The 12559-nt window shown below is 42.2% G+C and overlaps 1 long non-coding RNA gene across 1 annotated transcript; it reads left to right on the plus strand.

The window, feature by feature from the left end:
• Window positions 1-79: 79 nt before the first annotated feature.
• On the plus strand, window positions 80-10956 carry LOC118989244 (uncharacterized). The gene is made up of 3 exons (XR_005066969.1): window positions 80-191; window positions 6880-6930; window positions 10897-10956. It is a non-coding gene; the product is annotated as an uncharacterized LOC118989244 (long non-coding RNA).
• Window positions 10957-12559: the final 1603 nt, after the last annotated feature.

Below are 12559 nucleotides of genomic sequence, written 5' to 3' on the forward strand. Positions count from 1 at the left end.
TGTGAGGGACAACTTGCTAAAGGGTCAGTGGTTCTGCCTTCCCCCGGGGGAAAGAAAGCCTCCAGGCTGCAGATGCTCAAGGGGAAAACGACGGGAAGGAATGCACCCAGCACCACGCACTCACGTCTGCTAGCCAGTTGCTGTGCACATATGCAAACACACGTACATTGAAATCAACAAGTACCGGCACCGTGAGTTGAGCAATGCACTGAAGGCTGTGGGAATACAAGGGAGTAGAGAGATAATCCAGAGGCGATGACAATAAAATCAGGGAGACAAAACTTGCCTACGAATGATAGAGAATATTTAAGAGGGGCTGCAATCCTGTGTAGTAGCTATACACTTTCAATGCTTATTTCGAAAGCTCTGTAATCCAAGAGCAGACATTTGGGTCACCCAAATTCATTACTGTTTCAGTCCCCACTCCCCTTTTCCTTAGAGTCTTGGTCTACACACAGAGACCGTTCTTAAACATTTTAATCCCCCCATGGGGTTGAGGGAAATGCGGGTGGTGGACATAAGTAATACAAACATGAATGCCATAGGCTGAAAGCTTATATTCTATCCACCCCGCTCCATTCATATGTTGACAACCTAACCACCAACTTTTAGTACAATAAGAAAGACAAAATTGGATAAGGTCATCCAGAGCCTAAAAGGAATTAATAATTCAAGAAAGGAATATTCAATCAGAATTACATTGGATTGAGTTCATTGCAAATTTGTTAGACAATTTAAATAGTACAACTGCATATATAAAATGGAAATACGATGGTGTTAGGAAATGAGGATTTGGGGAGGTGCTTAGGTCCTGAGAATGGAGCCCTCCTGAATGGTATGAGTGCCCTTAGAAAAAACACCCCAGAGTTTCCTAGCTCCTGCCCCATGTGAGGACCCAGTGAAAAGATAGCTCCCTATGAACCAAGAAGAGGAGTCTCATCAGACACCAGAGCGGTGGTACCTTGATCTTAGACTTAGCCTCCAGAACTGTGAGAAATGAACTTCTGTAGTTTATAAGCCATCCACTTTATAGTACTTTTGTTATAGCGGCCTGAATGGACTAAGACCTTGAGTGTGAGGGTGGAAGCTGATTCTACCCTCAGCAGCTGCATGACCTGGGCAAGCTGCTTAATCTCCCTGAGCCCCAGTTTCTTTAATGTTAAAATGAGGAGAGTCCTGGCCTGACAACATTATTGTGAGGGTTCAACGAGATAATGTGTGCAAATCACTTGGCACAGGTTGACACATAGAAGGGCTCACTAAATGGGAAATTTTGTTTTAGCAGAATTTAGAATCCGGCAGGAAAATAGGAGAACTGCACACATACCTGTAACACATATGGTGGAGGGTTAGCAAAAACATCATGGCAAGTAAAATTAGTTGGGAAGATAAGATTTAGAATAGCACAGATACAGGAGAAAGGTAATCTAGGTGGACAAAAGGGTGAATAAAAGCCTAGAGGTGCAAAAGCACACCGTGTGTTTAGTGAGAAACAAGCAGGCTGGTTTGGCTGGAGCATCGCGTGTGCTTATGTACGTAGCAGGGGGAGATAACTCGAACTGAGGTCAATGCAAGTTGAATCGAGTAAAAATAGTGGAAGGCTTTGACTATCAGATTGGTGAGTTAGTGCTTAACTGATTTGGAAATAAGAGCTTTGAAGAAGAGAATGATGTAAGTCCTGCTTTATTTTCCAGTTAGAGTGGGAGGAGCCTTGATCTTGAACTTAGCTGCAGAGAGAAAGATTTGTTGGGAGACCGTTATAAGTAGTGTAGATCATCAGCAATTAGGATCTGACTTAGAGATAATGGACAGACCTGATACAAGAGGATAGGAGTGAAGTCATTAAGAAGATAGAATCTGTAGCACTAGCCTGTGGTGGTGGTTAGGGTGACAGGAACACCAGGGGTGGGGCCCAAAGAAGTGAGCCAAGGCCAGGTTACTGGGAGATTGCCATTAACAGGTTAGTTAATCACTCGGAGATCAGTTTTAGCATAAAGGATGTGGGGTGGGCAGAAGTCATTTTACAAGAGGTTAAGGAGTGAATGGGTGAGCCAAGGATGGGCACCCACTTTCAAATATTAGAGTGAGGACTGAGAAAAAGATCAAGGTGTTGACTGTTTCTACTAGAGGACCATCCAGAGATGAATTTTAGCAGACCAGAAAAGGCAGGCAGATCACACGGGATCGAAGATGGAATGAGGGGTGAAATGGAAGTTGTAGATGAAGATTGCGGACACCTCACATTCCATTTGAAGGTCACAGGAGCTTGAAGGGATCTTAGAACGAAGGGAAAGTTCTCTTTTGCCTACAAGAGACCTGACATGCTTGTAGGCAAAACAAGCCAGTAAAAAGAGATGGAGGTGGCTAATGGAGGGGGCAAGGTTTTGGAGTTAGTGCATAAGAGATGGGACCAAGAGTCAATGAGATAACCACAGAGTTCATCACGTGGAAGTCAGGGGTGGTGCCGGTACAGAAGGAAATGATAAAGCCATAGAAAAAAGAAAGAGAAAACTCTCAACGTACTGACTTAGAACAGACTCTAATATCAATTATTAAGTGCAAAAAGCAAAGTCAGGAGCAGTGTATATGATACATTCAGTTTTTTAAAAAGAGATTAAAAATAAGAAATGGCATTTACACTTGCTTACATATCTAAACAAACTCTGAAAAGATACAAAGAAAGGAGATTTGTTACACGCTGGAGTGGGGTGAGAACTAAGCAGCACAGAGAGAGACTTTTCACTGTTTTATTTTCTTCTGATTTTTTAAAACAGGGAGTGTATTACTACTTTAAGCATTAAATTGAAGAAAATTTCATCTTTATTATGGAATGCTATACAGCCATTTAAAACACTGTAGAAAAAATAAGAAAGAAAAAGTAAAACAAAACAAAAATAAAATAATGTAGAAAATGTAGGTACTGATTTGGAAGAAGTCCATGATATAGGAAGTGTAAAAAGCAGATTGTAGACTTAAGTATATAAAGTATCGGATAACCAGGAAAAGGTTTCAATTTACTTTAAGTCCGTGGAATGCATTTTAATCCCTTGGAATATATGAGGTGGCCTTTAGAAATAAAACCCACAAAGATTCTGTAATAACATGTGAAGTTTTTACAATGTAAGTGAAAAATCCTAAACAGCATATTCACAGTATGAAATACGTGTAGATATCAACAGAGATGAACAAAAGAATATGTAAAGGTAAAATCAGTTGCAACGATGGGGTGGGATGTGTTGCAATTTCTAACTTCAAAGTTACGTATTTAATGTTATTCTATGTAATCATAAGAAGAATTCAAATATTTAAAAGCTATTTCTGTAAAGCAAAAAAAGAGTCGTATTGTGGCTGGAGCTAACATTGGCAAGAAGATGTGTGAGGAAAGGAACAGTGACAGGAGACGGGAAGGTGTGGATGAGTTAGAAGCTTTAGGAAGTACAGCAGGGCAAGAGCCAGGGAGGGAGACGGTTCGGCAGCAATGATGGCCCAGGCAGGGTAGCTGAGAGCCACAGCGATCCCAGTGAGCCAAGCCCGTGATTTCCTCAAAGGACGTGGTAGCCTGGAGAGTCCACTGTGAGAACAAGGACTGGGAACTTCAAAGAGGCAAGTGATTCTGGGTTGGCATAGAGAAGCCCACCCGTGGGATTCAGGATTGGAAGAGAATTAACTGCTGGTATGTGGGTCTAGGAGAACTAGGGGGTGTGTCTACAAACTTGTGCAGGGTTTAACATTTTTTTTGTATTTTAATTTTTACAATTTCTTCTTAGTTTTAAAAAAATCCTCACCTGAGGATATGCTTATTGATGAGAGAGAGAGAGAGAGAGAAATATCGGTATGAGAGAGAAACATTGATTCTTTGCCTCCTGTATGTGCCCTGACAAGGGATGGAACCTGCAACCTTTTGGTGTATGGGATGAGGCTCCAACCAGCTTAACCACCCAGCCAGGACTGTACTTTAATTTTTTTATTAATATATAACATACCTACAAAATGCCTCATTCTTGCCCTGGCTGGTGTGGCTCAGTACGTTGGGCATCGTCCTGTAAACCGAAAGGTTGTGGGTTCAGTTCCCCTCAGGAACCATGCCTGGGTTGTGGGTTTAATCCCCAGTCAGGGTGTGTGCAAGAGACAACCAATCAATGTTTCTCTCCCTCTCTTTCTCCCTCCATCCCCCTCTCTCTAAAACAGGTGTCCAACAGTTTGGCATCTTTGGGCCACATTGGAAGAAGAAGAGTTGTCTTGGGCTGCACATTAAATACATTGCAACACGTGATCACAAAACATTCATAACATTCTAAGTAAATTTACAATTTTGTGTTGGGCTGCATTCAGAGCCATCCTGGGCCTCATGCAGCCCATGGGCCACAGGTTTGATATCCTACAAATCAATAAGAGAAAAAAATATTTTTAAATACATCATTGTCTTTTGTCTATGTGCTCTTTTTTCTACCTTTGGTATATGTTCTTTTAAAATCTGAGGCCAGTACAAAACTATCCAGAGTATACAATTTTATAAAACAAAAACAGTTTCATTTGTAAATGTATAGAAGGAAATGTATCATAACATAAATCATGATTATCTCTGTACAGTAGAGTAGTAGGTGATTTTTATTTCTTTTTCCTTAAATTTTCTTTAGTGAACATGTTTTACTTTTTATAGAGAAAAAAGTGTTTGGAGTTCTTGTTTTCATTTTTTGATTAGAAATGTGAAATCTGAAAACATCTACAGAGTCCAGCACAAATAGTGCCCCTTTTCATTATAAAATCCCATATTACAAAGTCATAAACATGTAATTCTGCAACATCGCACTCAAGCACACCACGTGACATTTTAGGAGAAATGTTCAAAGTAAAACTATAAATTATTACAACCATATTATAATCCTACCAACCACATTCAGCCAGGCCTTAACTTTTACCAGATCCTGTATATTCCCATTATCAAATTTTCACATTTTTCCATGTTTATTTCATCCAATTTTAAGTTACAACATGGCAACATTCCATCCTAGTTTGGTTTTCCTGTCTAAAAGCAATGACTTTTTTTTACATAGCTGCAATAACATTATAATTGATAATTTAACAATAATTCCCTAATATCATTTTGTACCCAGTTCAAACTCAAACTTTTCTAAATTATCCCAAAAGATCTCTTACAGCTGGTTTGTTCCAACTGGGACTTAATCAAAAAGCAGTCATTGCATTTGATGTTATGGGAGGTTCTTTCTAGGAAAACCGAATTCATTGGAACTTCATGAGCAATGAAAACATTTCATGAAGAAGGTGTCATTGAAACTGGTCTCCAAGGATATGGCAGAATTGACATGGGTAGAGAGGTGAGGAGGTCATTTTAGGAGCAGAGGTCAAAGTGAGATCAAAGTGAGATGGAATAGAGACAGAAAGGTAGCAGATGTGTTTGGAGAGTGGAACTTAGTCCAGCTATTTGGATTAGAAGAAAGGAAATAATGAGGAATAAAATAAGCAAGTCAACCGGAGACCGATTGTGGAGGGCCCTGCCGTCATTTCCAGTGAGCTCTGTAAAGCACCTGAGAACTGAAGTGTGGCCTGCATGAGGGTCACCTATCAGTCCACAACGACTGCAGGACAGTGGTGGTGATTTATACACCTGTGTATCCCTGGCACCCAGCCGAATGTACCTTATGGGATGCTCAGAATGTTTTAATCATCGGAAACAGTGCTATGGAAGGATTTTTAGTTGGACACTAAAAGGCCATAAATCTCTTTTGGGAAGATTTAGAAAATTGGTTGGCAACATCGGTGAGTAGAATAAAACTTTAGGGAGGAGACCTGGCTGGATGGGTTGCAGCAAATAAGGCTTGTAGGTGGGGCTTGGCTAAACTAGACGGCAAAACAACAGAAGCAAATACAAGGAGTCAGGAATGAGCTGAAGGTAGCCTAATGACAAGTGAGGGGAATGCGTTTTGGGAAGCTTTGAGAAATGGGATTCCAAAAGACAAGGTCAGAAATGGTTTAGGGAGTCCAGTATTGGTCAAGGATCTCTGTTATGACTCAACAAATGACCTCTGATCATCCTTGAGTGCAACACTGAGGATTTTAAAAATTGTATCTACCTATGTTCTTTCATACAAGAACTTTTAGTACAATAAGAAAGACAAAATTGGATGAGATTTTCCAGAGCCTAAAAGGAATTAATAACTCAAGAAAGGAATATTCAATCAGAATTACATTGGATTGAGTTCATTGCAAATTTGTTAGACAATTTAAATCTGATACTGAGTACAACTGCACATATAAAATGGAAATATGATTGGCAATTTTAGCAAATTTAGCTAAAATAAACTTAATAAAGCAGAAGATTTGCTGAAAACCACATAAGAAATTGTGTGTTCTTACTGAAGCTTGACAGGTTAACCCTCTTGCAGAAGGAGGTTGGACCTTCCTTGTATTCAGGTTAAGGCTGACAGGTGTGGAGATTAGGTACGGAACTGAAAAAAAACAAACCAAACCCAAAACTAGCTACATTTGCCTTGCTGCCCAGCTGATGACCCGTGTGTGTGTGTGTGTGTGTGTGTGTGTGTGTGTGTGTGTGTGTGTGTATTATTTGCAGCGGTTCCCAGATTTCCTGAGCACTGGGATCACCTGGGGAGTTTGTTAAAAAGCAGGTTTGCAGGCCTGATCCCTTCCACTCCAATTCTTGTTTGGGAGGGTAGGCGTGGGCAAACAAGCACATGGGAAATTTATGTCCGTAAACAAGCAGCCTGTGTAATTCTGATGCAGATTATCCATGGACCACACTTTGAGAAACTTTTCTAAAGGACCTTAAGTAAAAACATAACTGGCACGATTAAAAAATGAGTTGTAGTTTAAAATAGTTTTTCTTTTCCAATTTTTTATTAGGACTGTCTTCAGATGGAAGTAACATAAAACACAACCAACAGTCTTAAACAAGTAAGTTTTTTTTTAAAAAATATTTTATTTATTTATCTTTAGAGGGGAAGGGAAGGAGAGAGGAAGAGAAACATCAATGTATGGTTGCTTCTCATGGATCCCCTGCTGGGAACTGGCCCCTGCCGGGAATTGGCCTGCAACCCAGGCATGTGCCCTGACTGGGAATCGAACTGCGATCATCTGGTTCGCAGGCCCGAGCTCAATCCACTGAGCTACACCAGCCAGGGCTGGTTTTGTTTTTTTTAATCTCAGGCAACAAGAAGTCTGGGTGGAGTGTGGTGAATTGTCCAGGGCTGCGGGGAGACTGCCTTAGGGTGCATTCTTCATTTTTGTGGTCACAAGATGGGGGATGCCCATCAATGTATCACATCCACATTTCAGGTAGGGAAAGAGGGAAGCAAAAGCTACAGGCCAGACACACTTGTTACTTTCTTTTTTATTAAAGATTTTTATTTATTTATCTTTTTAGAGAGGAAGGAAAGGAGAGAAGGAGAGAAATATCAATGTATGGTTGCCCCTCGTGAGCCCCCTGCTGGGAACTGGCCTGCAACCCAGGCATGTGCCCTGACTGGGAATCGAACTGCGATCGTGTGGTTCGCAGGCCCATGCTCAATCCATTGAGCTACACCAGCCAGGGCCGGCTTTTCTTATTTCATCACCATTCCCACTTGTTCTCCCGACACTAGTTTGTTTATTTATTTTTAAATTTAATTGTTATTGTATTTTTCCATTACTGTTTACTCCCCTTGCACCCCATGCCCGCTAAATCACCACACTGTTGCCCATGTCCACGAGTCCTTTTTTTTTTTGCTCAATCTCTCCACCCACTAATCTCCCCCACCCCTTAGCTATCATCATGATCTCCATCTATGAGTCTGTCCCTATTTTCCTTGTTAGTTCAGTTTGTTCGTTAGATTCCACATATGAGTGAAACTGCATGGTATTTGTCTTTCTCTGCCTTATTTCACTCAACATACACTCTCCAGGTCCATCCATACTGTCGCAAAGGGTAAAATTTTCTGCTTTTTTATGGCTGAGCCACTGGTTTAGTTTTGAATAAATTTAAAACATCAGCCCTGGCTGGTGTAGCTCAGTGGATTGAGCACAGGCCTGCGAACCAGAGGATCGCAGTTCGATTCCCAGTCAGGGCACATGCCTGGGTTGCAGGCCGGTTCCCTGCAGTCAACTCCCAGCAGGGGATGCACAAAAGGCAACCATACATTGATGTTTCCCTCTCTCCTTCCCCTCTAAAGATATATAAATAAATAAATCTTAAAAAAAAACAAAAAAACATCATATCATTTCAAAGGTGAGGATATTTTTGAATTATATATTTACTAGTCATTATTACATTCCTAACTTTATATTTAGACAGGATTTCAGGCATTTTTCTTACGCTATAAATTGTCATTACATATGATAAAACCGATTAATTATTACAACTATTCTCACTGTTAACTGCTGTCAGTTATTACTCGATCTCTTTCTAGAACTCACTCTGTGGGTTAAAAAAAGAAAAGCTGCACTTTCAACACGTGGCCACTTTATTTTAATAGCTCTGGTCTCCTTTAATCATAATGACGGGTGAAGAGGTGATGAGGCTGTGTTTGAAGCCAGTGCTGACGGTCTTGCTGATGATGACGGGAGAAGAAGGGCAACCACAAATGTGATCAAACCATAGCTTTTCTCAGTGCATTTGCATGTTATAGCTACACACCTAGAGCTGTAAAAACATTTATTGTTGAAATTTCTACAGGAAAACTGTTATTATGAGTCTGAGTTCTCCAATTCCCAATTCCTTTTCTTTTCTCACTGAAACATTCTTGAGGAGGTAATGTCATAGCTTTTCTGAAGCAGCTGAGAAGGGATTAAACTATATGTTTTTTTAAAGACTTTATTTATTTATCTTTAGAGGGGAAAGGAAGGAGAGAAGGAGAGAAATATCAATGTATAGTTGTCTCTCGTGAGTCCCCTGCTGGGAACTGGCCTGCAACCCAGGCATGTGCCCTGACTGGTTCCCCTGACTGGGGAACCACCGCAATCGTGTGGTTCCCAGGCCCTCACTCAGTCCACTGAGCTACACCAGCCAGGGCTAAACTGTATGTTTTGTAAGAGAAGGGGCTGTGTCTTGCTCATGCTAGGTGCTTTGCTGACACAGACTAGGTGTTCCAGAAGTGCTGTCAAATGAATGAGAAGGTGAACTGCTCTGTTATAGCAGAATAGATTGAATTGTGATAACATTGACTTCTGACTGTTAATCATGATAAAAAAGATGTAGAAATCCATACATTTTTGTTAGGTTATTTGGATTAGGAAATATTTTTGCAGAAAATAGAGCGATGTGGCAAAAATGACATCTGTGATACACATTTAAAGGAGAGGTTGACAAATGCTCCTCATTACCCGAGTCCACCCCTTGTGCACATGGATCTGCATACGCCTTTTTGGGTGGCCAGATGGCACTGTAGTAACCGTCTAAAAGAAAGGTTGGCAAGTGCTACTCGTCAGCACGCTCCACCCCTTTTGTACTTGGCATTGATACAGACTTTTTTTGGTTCTGTAACGTCCAGATAATGACAAAAGCAAAATCGTTCTTTCACCATCAGAATACAACTATTCCTTGTTCCCTATTTCCCAAAGGGATACAAAGTCTATCCACCTTTTCTACCTGGTTCACATACTCCCCTTTCATATTCTGTACCTTAAATCCTGAGATATAAGGTTAAATACTATTAACACATTGTATGTTAGGGAGTAGGAGAATGGGAGAGGGAAAGAGAAAATAAATTGGCTGATTATATATACAAATACATTCATATCAAAATAAGAAAGTATACTCATAACAATCGCACTTTGTTTCTGCAGTGGGTCACATGGTTGCGATCATTTTTTAGCTCCCTTTTCCACCACGGCATTCCTTTGCTCTCAGCAAGTACTTCAGCTGGCTGTGGTCTGGGGAGAGCCAAACCTTTGTTCCTGAAGCGTCTGGCCCTTTGTAATTCTGCCTATAAGGGTTATGGTAGTTTTTCACTGACTTTAATCACACAGTAATGTGTAATTCTGTGTGTCTAAGAGACGCCTCCAGAAGACCACCTGCGGTTCAGACATCCTTCTCCTTACCTCCATTGTGTAGCAGCGTCTCAATTTCTCCTTGTTAGTCAGGATCAATCACCACGGCTAGTACAGGAGTCCCTTTCTTTGCAGACTGATTCACTGGCTATGGCCACTTTGTTCATAAGCTCACTGGGGAAGAACAGGGATGGCTGCAGGAAGAAGCTGACTAACCGCGATAGGACAGGTCTTCTCGTTCACTTGATTGTTAACATTTGCCTCTACTGAGGCCGCTCTTCATAAGCATTCATGTTAAACACAAATATCTTTTCCTCTGTGACCATTCATATACCTCCAATCACACAACATTTCTCCTGACCTCCTTTGCACCAGTTTTCCAATTGGATTGCTTTCATGTCCCTGACCATCCAGACAAATCATTAGCCTCTATCCATAACTTAGTCAACATTCATACCTCTGGCCATCTCTCTCTCCAGGCACAATGAGCAACCAGCTACATTGTTTAAAGTTCTGCTCACGGAGGGGAAGTTCTTTCACACTTTCCTGAGGCAACCCTGGAGTGGCTACACTGCTGCAGCCATCCACTTTGGAATGGAGCTAGCCCATCATACAAGGCCATTTTTATTTATCTTTAGAGGGGAAGGAGAGAGGGAGAGAAACATCAATTACGGTTGCCCGGAAACATCAATCCATCAATGTACGGTTGCCTCCCGTGCGTCCCCTGCTGGGAACTGTCCTGCAGGGAACCTGCCTGCAACCCAGGCATGTGCCCCGACTGGGAATCAAACTGCGATCCTCTGGTTCGCAGGCCTGTGCTCAATCCACTGAGCTACACCAGCCAGGGCCGTACAAGACCATTTTTAAACTAACCCTAAATTTTTTTTTATTCTTCAGTCAACTGGTCACAGAGAACTTCCCATGAAGCCATAGAGGCTGGTGGAGGCGGAGGCAATGTGGTAAGAGTATGGGTGTAGGTGTCAGTGCTACTTGCTCAATTAAGTTACTTGTGTCTTCAGTATGTGCTGAGCTCAGCCTCCCAGTCTTGCACACGCCCCTTCCAGTTGCTGACAGACTGCTGCTCTGCGTGCCTAACCTAACGGTTTGGTGGGTGGACAGCTCAGGACAGATGACGTGGTTCATTCAAGCACTCACACTTCACGATGGCCCGGTAGCAAGTCAGAGCTAGTTTTCTGAAGGAGAGTAGTGATCTGCAGAGGCTACACAGCTTTGCTCCCTGATCCTTTGGCTCTAAGCTGTGATCCGCCTACAGGGGTCTGCCAAAGGCTTCACACAACATCTTCATCTTCCACAGGCCCTTGGAACACCATCATATTTACTCAGTCTTACAACAAGTAGCAGAGCAGCTTGCATGGTGGCCTGGACCTATTGCAGATCCTTCTCTGGTCCCGAGCCCCACTCAAAACTGGCAGCATTTCATGTCACTCTATATACAGGCCAGAGTAGCCCTCTGAAATGAGGTATATGTTGCCGACACCATCTGAAGAGGTTCACTAGGCATTGTGCCCCTTTTTTAGAGATAGGAGGGACTAGGTAGAACAACCTTATCCTGAAAGGGTTGTCTCAAATGCTCTAGACCACTGGGGCCCTGGGAATTCTGCTGAGGTGGAAGCCTTCTGCAGTTTTGTGGGGTTCATTTCCAACCCTCTGGTATATACGAATGGTACCAACGTGTCCATATATTTTCTACTTCCTGCTCATTGGGTCCAATTGATATGATATCACCAATGCAATGGACCAGCACGATGTTCTGTGGAATGAAAGGTGATCAAGGCCCCTGCAGACTGAATCACGACAGAGTGCTGGAGACCTGACATAGCCCTGAGGTAGAACAATGAGGGTGTTTACTGGGCTGACAGCACACTGCTTCTCTTGGCCTTTACTAACAGGAAAAGCACTCACTAGGAAAAAAACTATCTAGCAGGTGCCAGGGAAGAGAGTGATTTGCTTAAGCAAAGAAACCACAGCCGGAAGAGCAGCTACTATGAAAGTCACCATGTGATTAAGTTTAATTTAAACTGCTTTCATTTTCCAAGATTCACTTCTCTCCATGGGCCAAATAAGTTGAATGGGGATGTATTAGGGAATCGTCACCCTGAATTGCTCAAGTCTTTGTTAGTGACCCCGATCTCGGGAACGTGGTATTACTCTCAGTTTGCTATATTGGTAGGTAGACACATTTCCCGAAGGCTTGCACCTGGCTTTCCTACAGTAATAGCTCTCACTTCATGAATGAAGAAACCACTGTGGGGATCCTGCTGATGGCTGAGTGTCCCTGTGCCAATGATGCATGACCGAACTGCGACAATAACCAGCGGGTGCTTGTGGAAACCCACTGGGCTCGCTGTGAGATAAACCTGAGGCGGATCGCCAATGGTCACCTGACGAACATGAACCCCTACCCAGTGAGAGGCCCACAGTGGCCTTCTGGGTGTTCAGTGAGTGTGAGTTCAGAGCTGGTGTCCAGTTTACCCAAAATGCCTATTTCTCCTTTCCCAAGGCACCATCATCCAGGAAAATGGCTGCAGCTCCTATTAGA

Source organism: Sturnira hondurensis, unplaced genomic scaffold (genome assembly GCF_014824575.4).
Source record: "Sturnira hondurensis isolate 20B ecotype Veracruz unplaced genomic scaffold, ASM1482457v3 Scaffold0006437, whole genome shotgun sequence".
Lineage (NCBI taxonomy): Eukaryota > Metazoa > Chordata > Mammalia > Chiroptera > Phyllostomidae > Sturnira > Sturnira hondurensis.